The sequence below is a fragment of the Penaeus monodon genome, chromosome 28, assembly GCF_015228065.2.
Source record: "Penaeus monodon isolate SGIC_2016 chromosome 28, NSTDA_Pmon_1, whole genome shotgun sequence".
Lineage (NCBI taxonomy): Eukaryota > Metazoa > Arthropoda > Malacostraca > Decapoda > Penaeidae > Penaeus > Penaeus monodon.
Genome location: NC_051413.1, coordinates 28,984,782 through 28,985,188, shown reverse-complemented (window position 1 = coordinate 28,985,188; position 407 = coordinate 28,984,782). Strand labels below are relative to the sequence as shown.

At 39.6% G+C, this 407-nt stretch overlaps 1 protein-coding gene across 2 annotated transcripts in view; it reads left to right on the top strand.

Annotated features, from left to right (window-relative positions):
• Positions 1 to 407, top strand: part of LOC119591478 (synaptotagmin-7-like) — a gene marked incomplete at its 5' end in the record, with an annotated part of 105,336 nt that overhangs the window by 10,684 nt on the left and 94,245 nt on the right.

Here is a 407-nt window from a genome sequence, read left to right as displayed (position 1 = left end):
CGTATCTACAGTAGTTTGCACGTTCCTGAAGGTACAAATACCTCCACAACGAGTCTCTAACACCCTACAGACACGTTGAACTTCACAATATGTATGCAAATTATTTTACGGATATTCAAAAAAGCATAATCGGATAAACGACAGTAGTTTGGTACAGAGAATCCCTTGTAGGAGGACTTGAATCTGTGGTCGGAAGGGGAAGGACAGAGGACGGTGTAAAAGAAAAAGAAAAAAAAAATGGGGAAGATAAATAAGGGGATAATAGGAGATAGGAGAGGGAAAGAGAAGGGAAGATTTGAAAGTTAGGGGGAGCTGGGAAGGAAAAGATAAAGATAGGAATTGAGGAAATGGAGAGAAAGAGAGTCTGGGAATGAACAGTAAGATAAAAAGGAAGTGCAAATTACAAG